Source organism: Poecilia latipinna, unplaced genomic scaffold, assembly GCF_001443285.1.
Source record: "Poecilia latipinna isolate Pla-1442-1.1 unplaced genomic scaffold, P_latipinna-1.0 Scaffold253, whole genome shotgun sequence".
Taxonomy (NCBI): Eukaryota; Metazoa; Chordata; class Actinopteri; order Cyprinodontiformes; family Poeciliidae; genus Poecilia; species Poecilia latipinna.
The window spans coordinates 250332-270487 of NW_015112869.1; positions in this window are offsets into that span (position 1 = coordinate 250332).

Consider the following 20156-nt stretch of genomic DNA (forward strand, 5'->3'; position numbering starts at 1 on the left):
AGGTGCCACAATGAAACATGCTAATAAGATGGTAGCTTTTAATGAAAATGTGACTAAATTCACATCTACCAAAGACTTTAGCTTAATCCAGAAATAACCCTAGAAACAAGGAGATGTGTTTCTTTCTTTATATAAAAAAAGTTTCTGAACTCCACTCCCCCAGCTTTGCTTTTCGTCAGAAAAAATATAAACTAGAATATGCTCTAATTGAAAAAATCAGGGGTGAAAAAAACCTTTTGTGTTAAAAAATAAATCTAGAGTTCACCATTTTGTCCTTCAAATTTAATTCAAACACATTACTGGTTTGAGTCTTTCTTAAACCAAAATTCAACTCTTAACCAAAACGTAGCGATCAACATGTACGTGCCGCATTCCTTTGTTCCAACCATGTTTTTTTTATTTTTTTTATTTTTTTTGTATAACAGACAACCTTTATCTATAAAGGTTGTCTGTTATGTGCAAAGGTGTCAGACAGTGTGCTGCACAGACAGACAGAATTAAAACCACATGTGAAGCATCAAGGGACCCTATCTGAAGGTGTGCATGCCTCTACATCCTCAGCAGGCAGAGATGCAGCGACATTAATCACAATTTTTCACCGCATGACACAATGCTATGCAGATCTTTTTTTTTTTTTTTTTTTCTGTAAAGTGTTTCAACCAAAGATCAACCATCTGTATGGTTGGACTAATTTGATTACTAGTGTTGGTCCTCTCCTTTTTGCAAAACAGACATTCCTGCTGAAAAAGTAGAGATCCAATCCAGTTTGTTCACAATTTCACTTTAAGTAAATGACAAAACATTGTGATTTATTTATTTATTTATTTATTTATTTTTACCACATCTTGTCTCGTCCCTTCACTCTGCTTTTACACTTGAATAATGCACATTGCACACCCCGTACATAGCATACCAGGACACGCAATGTGCTGGTAGGCAATGTACTATTGCATTAAATGTTATTCTTTTGTGTTTTCAAGAATATTTAGTAATTCTGCATGTAAAATATTGTGAAAAAGGTAAGACATTTTAAGCATAGTTTAATTTAGTTGCAGGTTAGTTCCTGAAATGCAGCCTATTTTTACTAACTGCACTTTATTTATGGGTATCAGAGTAAAGGGGTCAGAGTGTGAAAGAACACCACCATTTTTTACACTTTTGTTTGTAGAACAAACTCCGTATTTACTTTTGCTTCTACTTCACATTTAGGCTCCACTTGGCGTTGGTCCATCACTGAAAAAAATAAACAAAATATATTGAAGTTTGTGGTTGAAATGTGATAAAATGGTTGAAAACACATAGAAACATTTGTCAAGAGAAACCTTTAGAATATATGTAGCTAACCACCACTTGTTAAATTTAAGAGTTAAAACAAAAAAAAAAAATTATTGACAGCTGGAAAAACCTAAATTAGATTTTTAAGTGAAACGGTTTCCTCATTGTATTATTTCATGGCTGCCAAAACGGCCAAAAACAAACAACAACAAAAAAGGCAGCAATCAATAATGGTAACCAGTAGCTTCCTATAAAATATGTGATGTTTTTTTTCTGAAACCAACTCCAAGTGTAACTGCACTCAAACCACAAAACCTGAAACTCAGGACAATCACAAACAAGATAAGGAAGTGCTTCAGGTAATGTAAAAACAACAACAACAAAAGCAGAGAGGTGTGCAGTTTTTGTCGGAAATGTGCGCTACAAGCATGACTGGCAGCGAGACTGGAAGTCAAGACTGATAAATGACGTAGCTGGGGGAGTCAGTGGTAGGTTTATCTCTGTGAGTGGGCGGGACGACGACTGTGATGCAACACTCCAGTTTCCCTCGTGGAGGACGCAGCCACATAGTTCAAGGCCATGGCACAGAGAACAGAAGAACATAGATGGGGGTTCCACCTTCATGTTTCACTGTACCTTTGTGTTTCAGTCAGGGTTTCGGTTTTCTCACCATTATATTTGGGCTGAAGCATCTTGCGGAAATCGAAAGGGAGTAATAATATCCTGGGTGCAGCAGAATGGGAGGTTGTGCAGACTCACTGGTGCTGTGGAAGGCTTTCAATAACTCACTTTCAGCCAGCTTGGTTTCTATGCAAGGATATTATGAAAAGGTTACAAATCATAACAGAAGCCAGAGCTGACACAGGAGAGTCTTCAGGTGTCAGAATTATTGTGATGGGGTCCAAATTGCAGCTCGAATCAACAGTTTTCTATGCAGCATAGCTGCCTGATCTGCAAGACATAAAAAGTCCCACTGTGCATGTAAACATCACAAAATTTGTATCATTAAACACTAATTTATATATATATCTATATATATAATGTTTAGAAGCTTATTATTAAAAAGAAAAATCAAAAGTAATCAAGGAGCAGGAAGAAGCACAAGTTCAAGCTAGCAAAATCTGCATGGACAGTGGCGATTTCTTTTCTGATATGGGTGACACGGGCAACCGCCCAGGGTGGCATCTTGTGGGGCACAACAAGAGTAGTTCCCCCCTCGCTCCTCCACCCGCTGGAATGGTGGTTCGCCCAGGGCCCCAAAGAGGCTGGGACTATATTCTATGTACATTTTGCATAGAATATGCATTAATCTATGCATAGAAGAGTCTGAATGGAAACAGCGTCCATAATATCTGGCTGTCATTGGTGGTCATTGGGCGAGAGGCAGCCCATAACCTCCAGTCTGTCACTGGGTCATCACAGCAGGTGCTTCAGGCAGTGTGGGCAGCTGGGAAATGAAATCAGTGTCCCTATGAAACTTGTCAAAAGCGGGAAGGCCCCTAAAATGACTTTGGCCTTGATGAAACCCAGTGGACCAACATGGCCTCTGAAACGGCCAGCCTCTGGAAATGCTACACTGAACCTTAAGCACCTTGGATTCTGTGTCTTCCTCTGCACTCTGAAATCTTGATTACCCAGTGAAATTACAGCATGTTCTTTCATCTGAAAAGAGGACTTTGGACTGAGTAGTAGTTCGGTCCTTTGTCTCCTCAGCCCAGGTAAGACATTAACTAAGACGATCCGCAACTTTCACAAAAGGAGTGTGAAAGTTGAGGTCCATGTTGTGGAAGTGACTTGCTCTTCCGAATCTCTTGAATGGACTTTGCTTCAAAGTCCTTTTAGACTTTTTTTTTTTTAAATAAGACTCAACTTTCCATTATCGTACTTGCTAGGCTCTCTGAGCAGCCAGCACCTTTAACAACAAGCTTCTGTGACTTAACCTCTTTGTGGAGGGCCTCAGTGACACCTGTCTTCCCCATGATTGTGTAGAAAAATAAAAATATCTAACACATATATATCACTGTGCACAATGACTCTGTAAAACACTTGTATTTCACTTTCTGCATTGAACTAGTGAAGCAAATTCCCTTTCTGATCGTATTGTCACTTATTATGCTGTTACCGTATAGGAATCTGTTTCAGAATTAGATTTGGAAAGAGGAGTCACGGCACTGAGACTTGTTTTCAATTTCCAGAAGGCAGGCAGTGCCTCCCTCACCTTCCCTCTGCCTGAGGAAAAACTTCCTGATAAGTAGGGACTGTTCACCTTGTGGTCATGTTTAATTATTAAACGACTTTTGGCAAGTAACTGCAGAGGGATTCCCTCGTTCATTTCTGTTTTCTTTCCTCATTGCTCAAGGGCGGAGCCTGAGTGTGGGATTCCCACTGTCTCTCTGTGTGTGGGAAGACATCTATATTAAGGCATCCTCACCTGTAGCTTTCACAGTTTGCATCATGGAAAAGCAGCAAGTGGCACTGAGAGAGACACTGATGGGCAACAGGATGACACCAGGGGCTTTGGAAGCCGCCGGTGGACCAAGTAGCTCAAAGCAAAGTTTTAAGCTGGTGCTTGGTTTGGTTGCTGTGATGGGACTGCTCATTGTGGTTTTGGTGACTGCCTTCATCTACTGTTTCCCTCAGGTAGGAAAAAAATAAGAATTTGCAATGCTAAAAATACTGTTGGTGCTTTCCCCTCTATTTATTCATGTATTAATACTGGTTCTACCTCCTTACAGAGTGGACTGATCGCTTCCTGCGATCAGTCATCAGTGACGGATCCTGGAACATTCATGACAAATTGCACATGGGAAGGTGAGTGCAGTTTGTCGTTTCTCTCCTACTAATGATAAAACGTTGTGTTTTCTGAGAAAACTCACTGGGAATTATTTTCACTTCTTCTTTAGAGAGTGACGGCGAGAAAACGTGTGATATATTTACAGCAGACGGCTCTGAAAAGTATTTAGTCTACGGTTGGGTGAAGTTTCCTGGAGAAACCCACCAGCAGCTCACTCTCATCCTCTCTGATACGAACAAAAGCAGAAAAGTGGAAATGACAGCGGACCAAACACAGGAAAATTTCTTTGTCTTCCAAGAGATGCTAATGACCAAAAACATGAAATTAAGTCTCTCCATTCCTGCCAAACTCAAATCTTGCAAGGCCAGCCGTTTTTATGTTTATAAAGTGTGATCGGGATGGCTTTGAAAGGTTTCTAAATGGCTTGTGAAACTATGCCGTTGCAGAGATTAATCAAGTTTGACATGTGCATACCTGCTTTTGCTTGACATGAGGCTGTTTTTAAAGTTGCCTACAAGCAGAGGTAGGTGTGAAAGCTCGCACTAAGGGATCAGGCTCACCTCCTGTCATGAGCCCACATCAACACAAAGCTCCCGTTTGGGGAGATTCGCCTCGAAAAACGAGCTGCAGCTTGTCAAAGTATTTCAATAGGAGGTAAATACAGAAGGTAATTCATAATGCGCTCTGCTTTCTTGTCAGCCACCGCTGGAATAGCAAAGTGTGGGCCACTAACGGCGATAATCTCACTTTCGCACAAACAGAAAAAACAAAGAGAGAATCCATGACAGTCATCTTCATCTCTCAAGATGAATACCTGTAACCTGTGAATTGACTTGAACAGCGCGGTTCATTAAAAGGTTGTAAAAATCCACCAAAACAGACGTAATGCTGTAAAAACGTTGCCTAAAATAACGTGTAAACTTTTAATGTGTTTATGTTTTTTTCCCTCTCTGTACATTCTTCTTTCAATTCTGACAAAGTTTTGTATTTTATTCAATTTTGAGTTTTCAAAAAATTGGGGAATTAATTTAATGTACTGCTGTAAATACTCTGTATAATACTGTGCAATGTACCTTGATTTTTTATGTATAATAAATTATATAAAAAATAGTTGTGCTTCTCTGCAGTATGTTTATATGTGTGTCTCATTTTCAGTTTTACTGGGTTTCAGTCCAGTAAAATTTGTGTGAAATTTCTAATAAGTAGCAGTCCTACTCACAAGCAAGATAAATCACTGTTTTGGCTGAAATTTCTAGAAGGTTTAGTAAAAGTGTAGAAAACCAACAGACATGATGTGCATGCTGCTGAAACTAAATCATTTACTGAACGGGGCACGTTAAAAAACAAAAAACACAGTGCCGAGTTGCACGATGCCGCATGTGAGTTTGTCCTTGAAAAACAGAGTAAAATGGGTTCTTTGATTAAGAAACTAATAAAACAGCAGAAAACCCACAAAGAAGTGCAGAAAATGATAGGCTGTTCAGCTAAAACGATTTCAAACACTTTAAAACAGCAGCCAAAACCAGAAAGGCGAGGAAGAAAAAGAAAAATGACTATTCAAATGGATTATTACAGTTATTGACAACATATAATCACTATAATTATGGCTACTGTTGCATTTTTTTTTTTACTCCCCTGAACTAAAGATACAATTTAAAAATACAGTTTTGACTTGTATATAAGTTGTGTTATTGTGTGCACTGCAAAAGCAACAAATCTTACCAAGTATTTTTGTCTGATTTCTACGGCAAATATCTTAGAGCAACTGGATTAAGACAAAACTAATATACAACTATGCTTAAAAGTTACTCATAAGTTAGCGTTGTCTTACTTCAAGTGTACTAACATATTTCCACTAGAAACTAGACCAAAAACGCGTCTTAAAATGTTGTGTTTTTGCGGCGTACGTTTCATAGCTGCATATTACACTTGTGTATTAACAAAGAAGTTTCTTTTGCGACTGAAACCACCAGCAGACGCTCAACCTTCAGCTGTTTTGGCCTGACACGTTGGTGCTGCATATACCAAAATAAACTTCCCCTGATAACATCTTATGTGTGTAACATGCAAATCGTAATCGGAAGTGAGATTTTCATGCAGCCGGTCTGGTTGGAGCTGCAAAGCAGCATGCCTTGATTGTGACGTAATGCCAGAAGTAACACCGCAGGTTCTCTACCACGTGCGCCCACACACCCTGCATGCGTTGCTTCATCTGGTTAAATAACACTCAGACTGACTCGATTTTCCTTGATCGAATAAATGTTTAGCGACCAGGCCTTTATAAAACATGCTAACTTGGCTCTTTCATCTGTCGCTTTATACGCTGACATGGTAACACTTCAGCATGAGTGCTGCTTGTTTGGCTTGCAGTGGTCATAACTACTAATGTCAGTGAGCATTGTTTCTCTTGCATAAGATCTGAGATGGATGGTATCTTTTTTCTTTTTAATTCAACTCATTTGTGGATTTAGAAACTGCTTGGAGATTCCCGCTTGTACTGGGGTGTAATTTCACCTCCACAGTGATTTCTGTGTTCGTACATAGAAATCACTGGTAAGCTGATCCTGGTTCTGCCGTTGGGCAGGAAGGAGCTCTCTGGTTGGAGTAAACCAGCTCTGCTTCCTCTTCATGCTACGATTTGCCTAAACTGGCATATTAAAACATCATTTCAGATAGAAAGCTGCAGCAGCTTGGTGGGACACCCTGCTATTTTGATTCCCCAGTTTTGTGATTTTGTTTAATTGTCTTGCTACGTGTGTTTGCTTGGGGTTATTGTTTGGTTTGGAGTTGCTCTTTGTGGCCTCCAGCCGTGCTGCTGGTTTTAGGTCATTTAATTAAAGCCTTGACTTTTAATGGACATATATGCTTGAGGCTGGGATGACTTCATTTAGTCCTTGTAAAATTTTCTAAGCTGTAGTATTTCTTTTCTTTGTATAACTGTACCCTGATCTCTGTGTCCAGGCTGAGAGGGCCTTCAGGGGGTCTGGTCCTTTGTGCTGTACGAATTGGTGGTGTTGGGCGTTTCTTTGACTGAGTGTGTATCCGGGTGTTTGGGCTGATTTATTTGGCTTTTGCTTTTTGTTGTAGTTTAGGAACCAGTTCCCCATGCTTGGATTCCCCTGCCCCCGCTGGTAGGCCTCAGTTCTGCCCTCCCACTGTAGATTACGTTTTGGATTTTAAATGTCTCTTAAAAACACATAAAACAGTAACTTTTTGTGGAACCATGTCTCATTCTCATTGACGATCGAACCTAAGCACCTTACTGGTGCTGTACATTTTTCCTTGGGTGTAATTTCCACTTTCTCAGTGGTTTTCACTTGAAGTAAAGACTTTTCCAGTTTTTTTTCTAGATTAACCCACTGAAAATGTGTTTCTATAATCTGAAACTTCATCTCAAGATGAACATCTAAATGAAAAGTGTTAATGTAAAGGGGCAGTGTCATTTGTTTTAAAGGCACATAGAATCATTTTGTACCTTCGGTTTTTATGAAAATGCTGTATATATGAAATATGACATACATAAATTTGACTTTGTAATTTAAGGCCTTAAAATGGGGCCTCTGTCTCTTTAAGTCCTCCTCTTTTCAAAACTTTGTCTTCAGGAAGTCATCTTAATGTGGCTCCTCTATTAACCCTTTAACAATGTTTTTACCAGCATTTAACTAAGAAGTAGCTCCTCTAATGAGCTCAGCAGATGCAGATCTACACCAGGTGTTTGCTAATTGCTGCTAGCTAGTCTGAAGGAGCTGAGTGAGGCAGAAGCTGGTAAACTTCAGCTCCTAGAAGGAGCTGCTGGTCCAACCAGGCGCTTTGCACAGCTGAATGGTTACCATGGGAGATTAAAGGATTTCTCAAACATCCATGAAATAATCAAAGCAAAAGTTTAACATGAGGTGACGCTCAGGAAAGTTGATCTTGCATAATACCGCCCCTCTAAGGGCTAAATATCTTATGAACTGAAATGGAATATTTCATAACTTTCGAGGCATTTTTCTTATGAATAATTAGCTTAGACTAGAACAACGGGGACAGGAGAAACCTGGGCGGTGCATCTATTGCGGCATGTGATGAGTTTTATAGACGTATTGTGCTTTTTCAGGGTTTCAACTCAAAATGCATTAAACCAAGGGGAGTGTTTATGAGTGGTTAATTTGCATACATAATGAATGCTGAATCTAACACAGACATCGAACTGAGCACAGGCCTGAGGAGGAGAGTCAGAGAGGAGCGGATGCTAGGACATGTATTGAGCGAGAGGCTGTTGGATTTAAATGTACACATGACAGTGTTTGTTCACACAGTCCACACATTAGTCTCATTGCACTCAGATATACAAATAACAGAATGGCTATCAGCAGCACAATAGAGAGGGACCAGGCTGGAAGGGCCAATTTTGAGCAAAACTGTAGAAAAAAGTGAGGGATTTTTAGCCATTTTGTTGGGAAAAGCCTCGGGTGACACGCATAATCTGGAATTGTTTTTTGGACCGTTCAGGATTGGCTGTTGTCTATTTTGAAATTAGACATAAATGAGCCTAACTTGTGTCTGTTATTGAACTGCAGTGAGACTTTCAGTGACATAGACGTTGTTCCTCGGATGACTGGTTGAACCGGTACTACCTCTGATGTTTTTCCGTATTGAGAAATCGGGTTACATTTGGGACCAAACTGGTCACACTTCCCTTTCAGCACACTCACCAGTGCTGTTCCATACTCTGTAGTTTACTTTTAGTTTTGTTTGTGCTTTTTAATGAATGACATCTTAAAGTTGCTCAATTACCAGTTTATCTTTGTGGCGTAATTGGAGTGCAAAATGTTTTGGACTCGTTGCCATACAAGTACGGACCATTTCAGCATATCAGTGCAGAAAAAAAGTTCTCTGTCAGAAACAGATGTTTGTCATTAATGTTATTAATTACTTCCTGGATGAGTCATCACTTTAATTGATTGGTATTAGGATTTTCCAAGATTGAAAAATGGACAGGTTAAAATAGATTGACACAGAGTGACATGTGGACTACCAAAGTGAGATGTTTCACTTCCAGAGCCTTTTTGGAAGGTGCCAGAGATACATTCCTGCAGTTGTGCAACACTCTTTAAAGAAGAACAAGATCTTAGAATGACTCAGTCCAACTCTGGGTGGAAATAACACTGTCACATTGTGCAATAGTCACAATTAATAGATTTGTGTCACAATCAAGCAATATGTCCTGTGAAAAGAGAAGCGCCGATCCGAACGAGGCAGCTGTTAATGTTAACACAATATCTGGAAGCGTGGCTAACACAGAGTGAACAGCTTTGTTCACTTCCTCCGCTGCCGTTGCTAAAACTACAGGCAGACTACAATCCTAAAACGGTGTGGAAAATTGACGTCATCATTCACAACTTCTATTCTGTTCGCTGATCGGCCCGGTACAAACTCCACTGGAGGAATCTAAGTCAATGAGAGAAAACTCAAACTGAGCAGTGAAAAGAGGTTTAAATCAAGTGGAGTTGCATAGGAAGACAATGGCCAGGCTACTTCCACAGTGACTGGTGTATAAAATCCAGCATGTAGGCATGCACACTGCTTCTCCAAAGATTTTCAAAAGAATGGATCATTGTCGAGAGCTCCAGCTTAGAACAGCAAAAAGATTTTCCCCTCATCGCTGCAAAACACCAGACAGTTATAATAAAGTTATACTGGAGTAAACGTGACTGGTACCAAAGTCAACTTTGTGGCCTCAACACAAAGTGGTAAAGCCACAAAAATCTGTATTCGGTTTTTATATCCACTCTGAGTCCGCTTCCTTGATTGCCTGCCACTTTGTTGCTGTTGCACAGAAATTTCCCAAACGTGGGACAATAAAGAATATTTCATGTCTATTCCAATGGATCAGGTATCCAAGTCCAAGCAGCTATTTCCAAGGTTTATGTCCCTAAGTGCAATGAAACTTAGAGACACCGGTTACGGTTTACAACATGCCAGGACTAAATTCTTAAAGCGGCAGCGACGTGTTCTCTGAAATGATGAGTCAGGTCACTCTGTCTGTTTGCTTGTGCAATCAGAGTGCCCGTTTAGTAATCTTTCCGCATCAATTAAGAGCAACCACATACCCAAACTAACTTCATTCTTCTGAGGTCAAAACAGACTCAACGATGACTCAGAGGATGTTTACCTGACCCCTGCGTTCGGAGGCATCTTTCCGACTGCTCACTCTGAAAAGGGTGTCTTTTCAATCTGCTCTGCGGGAAACCGTGTTTATTGGAAACTTCTTGAGTTGATAAGGTTGAGAGTCGTGAATACGAGCATCAGCCAGACTGAGCCGCACTGGCTGGTTTGCGATGGATGATGACAGCTGGATGTGGTGGAGAAGAAAGGGGGTCTAAGTGTCCAGCTAGCTCATCAAACTTGCCAGTGTCCATTTGGATTGTGGGAGATGATGGACTTTGTCACGAGTAACCTAGTGATCTGTGCGGTCGACTGACATCCCAACAGTCAGTGGAGAGTGTGTGTGGAGTCACTGAATATGCACAGTGTGACTGTTGGTCTGATCTTTAGTTAAACCCATCTCTCTTCACTTCTCTGGTCTGACGTGAATTGCTGGTTGCTCTGCCTTTGCACTGAAATGGCCATAACACAACATTTACACAAGAGAAAACAAAAATAAGTTTTTTGTGTGTACTTTTCCCCCCGCTCTCCCCCCAAAAATCTGGTAAGCCTAAAGCGAAATTTTTGCTTTCCAAAATTGTGCACTTTTCTGGGACAAAGTCTGCTTCTTTTCCTTTCACAAACCTGACTTTGTGGCACGTAGATGTATTTTCCAAACCACAGCCAATCGGCGACAGCGAGGGGATTTTTTTTTTCTTCACACATATCGTGTTGTTCATCCTAGTTTTTGTAGCATGTAGGTGTTTGTACTTGTGGTCAACTGACTTATAAATAGGTCCCAGAAACGGTCTTCGCTTGTCAATTTGGTAATATTTTCTTTATCAGCAGATGTAAGGGACTCTCAAATACTAAATGATAAAAACACAGTCACTAATTAGGTATCCTATGTGAGTTTTTTAAATTACTCATCCTGACAAATACTTTAGTTTTCATTTGCCAAGACTCCAGTGGAAACCTGGACACTGTGCTTCAGCTACAAAAGAAATCGGACAGTTTTCACTTTCCTTGGACGAGATTTATGATCTCCACATTACAATCTGGGTGCTTATCTTTGTATATGAAATAATAAACACACACACACACACACACACACACACACACACACACACACACACACACCCTTTTGGAAAAATAATTGCCCACTCCTGCTCCACAGGTTTATTTTTTAATTCTGCAGTAATTGCGTGTGTATTAACATCCACCTCCACTCTTTTAAATAAAAGTGAGGTTGTGTTTGGAGGCTGGTGAGATGATAGAGAAGTGAGCGAATGGGAACTTTTTTTTTCCATTTTCTATTAAAGTCCTCAATGAAGTATCACCTTCTAAAACATTTACACTTTAACTTAGTTAAGGCTTGTTGCTCCAGTATTTTTTTTCCATTTATGGATTACAGACAAAAGGCAGTAATATGAAAAAAAAAAAAAAAAAACATAAAAAAATCCAGACTTTGATTTTCAACCATGTGACCAAGGGATGCAGCAGCTCTATTTATAAAACCTTCAGTATTTCTTTCCGTCTCTTAAAAGCGTCAACCACTCTGGTCACATATAAAGGTTTCTCAGAAAAAAGAAAGCAGGCTTCCCACGCAGTCAGTGAAGTGGGGGTGGATTAATATACAGCTAGGCAGGTGAGGTAGGAAACTGGTCAGAACTGCTGGGATAGTGACTGGTATGTCTAACCTTTAAAAAAAAAAAATCTGCCTTATTTCCATTTTTGGTAGACGAATGGAAAAGCAAACAACCTTAGCTTCGTTTTAGGATGGTCACAATTTTATCTCACATGTTAATGTGGTTCCACAAGTGACTCATAACACTGTTTGACAAATGTCTTCAGTGGTGCTTAAATCAAACTTTTACATCATACTTTCAGAGTCCTAAGCGAATGCTTGTACCTGGACAGTTTGGAGCGGAAATATCCGTTTAGCTCAACGAAAAGATTCAGTTCCAGGTAACGACGTATTTCATGAGTTAACTACTCGCCTGTTCTCAGTTTGGAGCCGGGCTCAGGAGGTTTCCTGATCTTTTCCAGCCTGAACTGTATGGGGTTAAAGTGTGTAACCCCATACAGTGCAGCAGCACGCCTATCGTTCCATTTACAGGTGAACAGTGCAAAGTTACACTGGGTCAGTGTGATATTTTGCATACTAAAAGGGTGCAACAGCCAAAATAAAAACAATTTGCAATCTGCTTCTCCGTCGCTCAGATCAGCTGACCAGATGTGGCTGGAAGTGTCGAGGAAACGGCTGAAGCTCGGGGAAGATCAGGCGTTTCATGCTGAAGCTTTACTGCTGCAATTTGATGAGAAGATCTTCACCAGACAATTTTAAATCTGCTCTTAACACACATTTTAAATCTTTGGCTTTTCACCTGGGATAAATTGTTAATTTCATTTAATCCGAATTGCATTTTATTACAACTTTAATCATTTCATTGTTATTTAATTGTCATGTTCTATTTTATTCATTTTGTTTAACACTTTGGTCAATGGCTGCTGTTGTTAAACTGCTTTATACATATTTACTTTAAAAAACAGGACTGGAAGATAGAACATTTTTCCATCGATTATTGCAAAAGCTATAAATATGCTATTCTGGTTATGCAATTTAAGTTATATTAGTTTTATGTTTTTCCTAATTACTGGCTCCTAAATGTGTCTGACACTCCAGCACTAGCAGCTGTGTTTGATGCAGGGCCGTAAATGAGCTTATATTTACAATTATATATTTTTGGTAAATTAACTTTTAATGTGAAGCCTGGAGGAGAGTGATTATTTTTTTAAGTATGATTTTAAATATGGGGGCAAAGTGGAGCAATTTGCCCCATAGATCTACCCCTGCACCAGGTTTTTGCTAATTGCTGCTAGTCTTGTGGAGCTGTGCTGTGGAGGAGGGGTCCTGTGAGGACGTGTTTAGGGGCCCTCAAATGGTTGCCACTGGAGAGTCAAGGGTTCCTCAGCGACGCTCCAGGTGTGTTTTTGATGAGGGAATGTCATTATAGCACAATAGAAAGCTCATAAATTCAGTTTCAACCAAATCTCGTTATAGAAGGAACACAGTCTTTCAAATTGTATTTTTTGTAGAATATAGATATTTAAATGGATTGTGTTGCAGTGAATTGAACTGATCTAAATGGAATAAATTGGATTCAGTAAAAATAGATTTGCAGGGTAGCGGTTTGTCACTTGGAGAGGTTGTTCTAAGCCAGAGGTTCCCAAACTGTGGGGCACGCCCCCTAGGGAGGGCGCCGTGCCATTGCAAGGGGGGCGCGGGAAGCTGTCTGGATGAAAAAAACAAAACAAAAACACAAAAACATGAACGCTGTATGCGCTGGGTTTTTTTACCTCAGATTTCCAACTCTCTGTTATTCCTCTGTCAATTTGATACAGTAGGGGCTTCCACACTTCCCATATCTGTGTCCTCTGTCACTTTTATCAGCAGTTAAAACTGTTTAATCCGTTGTTAACATATTGTAACCTGTTTTTCCGAGCCGCCTTTAAACGCAACATGAGCGCTACGACGCTCGCGCTGGGTTTCCACCTGTGAAGGAGACCTGCTGCTGCTGGGCGGAGCTACTAAGGTTTGTGTTAGAATCACGGCAGCAAACCAGCAAAACACAAAGAACTTTTCACAGTTTTTCCCTCCAAACTAACCGACTGAGTTGAGTAAAGCTGTTGGATGCAGGTGATGTTAGCTAAAAGATGACAAGATGACTAGCTAATATCCCCCACCCACACGCCTCGTTCAACCAGACAGCCATTTGTAATCCATAGGGGGGGCCCAGAAAATGTTTGGAAACCACTGGGGGGGCGCAGGAGAAAAAGTTTGGGAACCACTGCTCTAAGCTATTAATCTTAATTATGATATTATGTAAAAAGTAGTTATTGCACAATCTCAATAGCATTTAGGTATCTATCGAAATGCTCGGCTACAGTAACAGTAGTATGAGCTAAAGTGTCAAGACTATGATGTTATTAACTAACCATAGAAATGGAAAACATGACATTTAAGTTGTACTCAGTGAACTTATTACTAACCACATTTTTATGTGTATGTTTAGCATTATTATCAGGGGCAAGTAGGAGTCAGAAGATGATTTTTTTTCCTCTATCGTGCATTTGGGAAAGTCTGTGGTGCGATGCCGTACGTCACTAAAGTCTTCATTTTTCCATTTATACCACAGTCCAACAGGTTGCCCATCTGATCGGCTTTATACATCCCCCCTGTTGTTGTGTGTGTGTGTACTGTCAAACCGGGGCACGCCTACATAACATCTCTCCACCATCATCCATTTCCTTTACCTCTGATCAACCGGGGGAGGTTAAGCTGGAACCCAGCATGCACACCACTGTCATGGTCTGTCTTTCCGCTGTGACACATAAACATCCCCTACGTGTCACCAGAGTTTAAACCACGCAGGTCAGCTGATTTCCTCTGTATCTGCCTGCTGCGGCACAGGTAATGTTGTCCGTCTAGCTGAGCCCACCTGTGGTTGAGAAAACGATCACACGTCTAGATAAAAATAATAATTTAAAAAAAAAAATCAGCAACGACTGCAATTTGACTTTTACTTTTGCGGTCGAATGAAACTCGTGATAAAATATTTTCTGAAGTGTCGTCACCTTGTTTCCTACCTGACACGTTTGGTGATTTATAAGTGGTTTGTACGACAGAAGAGGCCATGCCGCGTTCAGTGTCTGCCGTCAGTCTGCGCTGGGCAGGCTTTTCAGTTTTAACTTTAATCACTCAAAACCGTAAATGTTTCTTTGCATGCAGTCGCTTCTGAAACAAACCACAGAAACAACTCAAACTTAATTTCACGTTCCTCCCTCAAGACCTACCCTTAGTCTTTTGAACTATCAGTGAAAATATTCTCATCAGGCATCCAGAAAACAAAGGATAGCTTTCAGGTTGCATATTTATGGGAAGTCTGCATGACTTGACTGTGAAAACATTTGTGACGATCAAAACCTGGAAGAGGTCAAGAATAGAGGGGGGAAAATATCTGTGGTCACCATTATGGTTTTCCAAATAACCTGTCATTTATGTAAGTTTTAGCAAAAAATAAAAAATCCATGATTCTTGCCTCTGCATCAACAGGAATAGATAAATAATGCAATATTTTCAGGAGTATTCAAAAGGTAAAATTTGCTTCAAAATTGCCCAATATATTGCTTCTGGGCTATTGACACAAAACAAGAGAAAACACATCAAATCCCATTACTTTTAGACTTAAGATAAAGATTCTTATGCAAACCTTTAAGTGGCTTTGTACCAAACTAGATCACAAACCTGCTTTATAGCAAGAGACAATCTACTGCAAATTCCCTATAATGGCTATAAAAAAACATAGTAGGCTCAACCTTTGGTAACTTTGTCCCAGAACTATGAAACCATTGTATTAACATCAAAGAAGCCACCCTACTAAATACCCAAAAGACTCCGTCTGCATCTCTGGAATATACACTGCTCAAAAAAATAAAGGGAACACTCAAATAACACATCCTAGATCTGAATGAATGAAATATTCTTATTGAATACTTTGTTCTGTACAAAGTTGAATGTGCTGACAACAAAATCACACAAAAATCATCAATGGAAATCAAATTTATTAACCAATGGAGGCCTGGATTTGGAGCCACACACAAAATTAAAGTGAAATGTTCCCTTTCTTTTTTTGAGCAGTATATTTTAAATGTATCTTCTATGTGAACCCATTTCATTTACTACTCATATTTTCTTGAAGTTTTAATCTATAATTACTTTGTTCATTATTTTCAAATTTCTAGTGCAACTTTAATGCTTGATTTTCTTATTAACTAAGCTTTGCGGCCCTGTAGCCATCCTTTATCATTTTCCAAACACCTATTAAACCCTTTTGACGATATCCTCCTGTTCATAACATTTTCATTTGCGTTCCGATTATGCTTTAATCTGAAATGATCTGGGCTGAAACAGCTCTCCAAAACAACAACAAAAAACCACGTTGAGCATGTCAGCTGAAGGCTAGGCTTCTCTGAAGAGTTGTAAGAACGAAATATAAAGCTGACAGACAACAACAGCATCGACCTTCACGTCCAGAAGCAAAGAGTTTTAAGTCATTCGGATGCTTAAGAGAACAGAACTTGGCAAGATATTAAAGGGAAAGTCCCGTATCATTATGCATTTCCTGTGCTTCATGATGCCTCCCACCTGAATATGTAAAACTCAAAGAAAAGAGGGATCAGCGGGCCCGTCGTCTGGTGGCTCTCTGCAGCCACATGCCACGACGCTCTGTCTCAAACTGGTACCTTAACACTGAGTTCACAGCAGGAGATTCACCTGACGGATCTGCAGCATTACGCTGTCATGTGAACCACCATAGATCTTGTTCAAAATCCCTCACGATCTGCTACACGCCATAAAGAACGAAAGCAAGTCTGAAAGCAAACGTCAGTCAAACCCGGTGCCAATATTTGGCGAGACGCAGATGTTGACATGAATGAAACGATGTAACATCTGAGAAAAGGTGGGCGGATGTTCCCTTTAACCCAGGGCTCACCCCTACTTGACACCCGCTATGAGCTTCGTTAGCCAACAAAGTGAGCGTGCGTTGTGCTGGAAACTGCAGATGTTTGCTGTAATGATGACGAATTTCAGTCATGGTTTTGAAAACTAAACGCGTCCAATAAAAAAAGATGTGATGTCAGAATAATTGGAGGGTGAGTTTTGGATCTACTCTTGATATAATGCAGGCTTCCAGGCTCAGGAGTTTTCATGTTCTTCAGCTTTTCAGAGCTGCATCTCTGTCTTTCAGCACTAAGACAAACTATTTACTGCTCATAGATACTTAAAGGTTTCAAGTTGGACAATGACTGGATACTGGAGTCGTTGCAAAATGAGAAAAATGCGCAATGAAGCATTTAATTTAAAATAAAAGGGTGTCAGGAGTTCACTGGATTCACTGCGCAAAGTTCTCATCCTATTTTTTTTTGCATCCAAACATGAATCCAGATGTATTGATTATTCCTACCTATTAAACTTTCCATCATGGTTTTTGTTTGTTTGTCTGTTTTAAACTCTGAATCTTATTTTTTTCTCAAAACATAATGACAATAAAATCTTGACTAGTAAAGCCATTTTTCATTTAATTATTGCTAATGGCTCTCTCTTGCTTTGTAGCGTTCATCAACATTTTGAGAATAAAGACAAGGACAGTTTTGTTGGTACCTCTAAATTTCAACAGTTATTCTCTCTCTGAAATATTAATGGGAAGAAAATCCTATTTAAGGAAGTATTTGTTAAGAAATAGGTTTTAGCACAATCACCGACAGCACAAATCCCTCCGAGCTAACTACCTGAATTAAAATTAATACTTTAAGTTGCTTAGACAACTTAAAGACAATAAAGTTACATTTTTCGGTCTGAGAAAATGCTACGTTATCAAAATATTTTGTCAGATTTTGCACATCCTGGCTCGTTCTCGGGTTATTTTGCTTTTAATGGTGTGTTTTCAGCCTATTTCGTGATTTCTTGGTGTTCCAGTGCCCTTATTTTGCAGTTGCTCTTGTTTTTTTCTGCCCCCACAATGATTCATACCAATTATCAGTCAAGTAGCTCTGCCCACACCTCGCCTTTCATACTCATCTCGATACAAACTAAATCAGTCAGAAACTTCCAAAAGTATGGCAGAATTATTAGATTTTTTTTCAGCAGCTTAAAGACATCAACCGTCTGTAAGTGAACCTGTGAAAACATCAAAGACGAAATAGTGAAAAAACATCCTGCACCTTTAGCACCTTATTGGGAGACGGCTGTGAAATATCAATGCCTCGCAAAAATATTTGTGCCCTTTTAAATTCAGATTTTGTCATTAATTTTAGGCGACAGCAAAAAAAAAGAGATAATTGTGACGTCGAAGGAAAACGGCAGTTTTTAACATGTTTGGCAAATAATCTGAAACTGTGCATTTGTGATGGTTTAAGTGTCTTTGACTGGAATTACAGCTGCATGTGTTGTTGTGTTGAGTTTCCACCAGTTTTTGCACAGCTGGAGACTGAAAATGTTTGCCATTCTCCTTTGCAAAATGGCCCAAGGTCAACCAGACTGGATGAAAAACATCTACGTAGAAATCTTGCCACAAGCTCCTTACACAAATCTCTTCAAGGTTGGAATAAGACGACCTGTTTGCCGTCTTCATACATTTTTGTACAAGCACAGAGGCAACGAGGAGAGGTTGGTGTTAATTACTTCATAGGGAATACTTTTCTTTCTCAGCAATATAAAAAATATTGTAGGTCTGAAAAAATGTCTTAAATACTTTATAAAATAAAGGTGAACAGTTTCCAAAATATTCAAGGTCAAATGTTTTCCATTTTGTTGGTCTAGAAAATGTTATTTGTCTATTCCGAGAGACAAAAACAAAGCATTCTGAAAATCACCCACTCGGCTCCTCCAGACTAGTGGCAGCAGCAGTTAGCAAATAGAAAACTGCATGTCTGCTGAGCTCATCATATGAACTATTTCCATATATAACGCTCCAGAGAACGAAGGCCATCGTTGTAGTCAAGACCACCAAACCCGAGACCAAGACAAGACCAAGACCAGAGTGTATCGAGACCGAGACAAGACCAAGACTTTTAGGGTCGGAGACCAAGTCAGGTAACTATGTTAACTTACATTGTTATAAAAAATTCTCTATATATCAAACATGACTTAAGAGAAATTTGACTTCGCAATTGGGCCTCTGTCTCTTTAAGAAGCAAGACTGAGGGAAGTCGAGACCAAGTCAAGACCAAGACCGACACCCTGCGCTACAAGACACAATAAAATGTGAAATATGATCAAAATTGCTTCTCAAATTGATCTGAAAGATCCACATTCCCATAAAAACACCTAGATATTAAATACTTAAGAGCTGAAATAAATTTAACCAATATTATTCCATCTCTGTTCTACAATCTGCGGCAGTTCCTAAAAAGATAACGACCTGGGTCTTTGCCCACACTCATATTGCTCATATCAGAAACCACCACTGTCTGCACCATTAAACATAGCAATTAAGGCAATGCACTAACTGTAAACAACGCTCAACTATGAACACTGACCAAGGAGCAACAAGCAAGAAGTAACCAAGCACAAGGTGCACACTGTGACTGTTCTCACCCTCTTTCCCGCTGTAATGTCTGCCACATGACAGGTGACAAAAACAATCAGAGAAATGTGCATGCTCTGCGTGCTCTTTCATTCTTGTGTTTTATTTATTTGTTAATTAAATAAATAAATATCAATGTATATAATTAAATAAAATAATAATAGCTGCTGCAGTGTAGCAAAGCATCACAAGAACAAAGAACGGATCTCAATGAGGCTCCTGTATATCTATTTAGTAAAGAGCCGTTCAGAAGAATCGGGTCTTTTGAGAATGTCACGTCACTATTTTGCAGACTTTTGGTCACAGCGTTGTCCCATATATGCGACACGTTAGTCAACACCTGCGCACAATAATCCAGCGCAGTGAGTGACAACGTTTTTTCACCACAAATGCTTAGGTGTCCCTGTACAGCTAGCTTTGCTAACATCACATCAGCGGAGCTTACCTTTCTTTGAGCTACTTTTCTAAGTGACAAAAAAAGTTAGACGTTGTTCCCACCGTCTGTGAAGCGAAGTGCTGCTGAGTTAGCTGTGGCCATCGGATTTCTTATGATTTATGCAGCGCTATTCTATTACTGACTATTAGACCGACATCTTCTGCTGCTGAGAGGAAACCACTGCGCATGTCTCAGAGCGCCGCGTGCGAGTGAAAGGTGGGGAGGGGGAGGGGGAGTAACAGAAACATGTAATTGCTTGGATTTTAATCGGTGCGTTTTGCATCCACTGAAAACAAAGATGTTAACAAATAAACTGGACAGTATGCTGCACGTTTAGTGATATTTTCACAGTTGCGGTCTCGACTGGTCTTGA